This window comes from Chiloscyllium plagiosum, chromosome 41, assembly GCF_004010195.1.
Source record: "Chiloscyllium plagiosum isolate BGI_BamShark_2017 chromosome 41, ASM401019v2, whole genome shotgun sequence".
Classification (NCBI taxonomy): Eukaryota; Metazoa; Chordata; class Chondrichthyes; order Orectolobiformes; family Hemiscylliidae; genus Chiloscyllium; species Chiloscyllium plagiosum.
Window position 1 is genome coordinate 15,827,240 of NC_057750.1, and position 824 is coordinate 15,828,063.

The following is an 824-nucleotide window of genomic DNA, read 5'->3' on the forward strand; positions in this document are numbered from 1 at the left end:
ATTATCTATTGTCTATTGAAAGGGTTCAGAAAAGATTTACAAGGATGTTGCTGGGATTGGAGAGTTTGGGCTATAGGTAGAGGTTGAAGAAGCTTTGGCATTTTTTCCTGGAGCATCAGAGGCTGAGGGGTGACCCAATAGAAGTTTATAAAATCATGAGGGGCATGGCTGGGTGAATAGTCAGGGTCTTTCTCCCAGGGCTGGGGAGTCCAAAACTGGAAGGCACAGGTTTAAGGTGAGAGGGGAAAGATTTAAAAGGGACCTGAGGGGTAACTTTTTCTCGCATTGGGTGGTGCGTGTATGGAATGAGCTGTCAGAGGAAATTGGAGTCAAGAGTGTGGTGCTGGAAAAGCACAGCAGGTCAGGCAGCATCCGAGGAGCAGGAGGGCCGTCGTTTTGGGAAAAAGCCCTCATTTTTGCCTGTTCAGGGGAAGTTGTGGATGCTGGTACAATTACAACATTTAAAAGGCATCTGGATGAGTATATGAACAGGAAGGGTTTAGAGGAATATAGGCCAAATGTTGGCAAATGAGACTAGATTAATGTAGGATATCTGGTCCACATGGACAAGTTGGTCCAAAGGGTATGTTGCTGAAAATGTGTTGCTGGAAAAGCGCAGCAGGTCAGGCAGCATCCAAGGAACAGGAGAATCGACGTTTCGGGCATAAGCCCTTCTTCAGGAATAAGGAAAGTGTGTCCTAGCAGGCTAAGATAAAAGGTAGGGAGGAGGGACTTGGGGGAGGGGCTTTGGAAATGCGATAGGTGGAGGGAGGTCAAGGTGACGGTGATAGGCCGGAGTGGGGTGGGGGCGGAGAGGTCAGGAA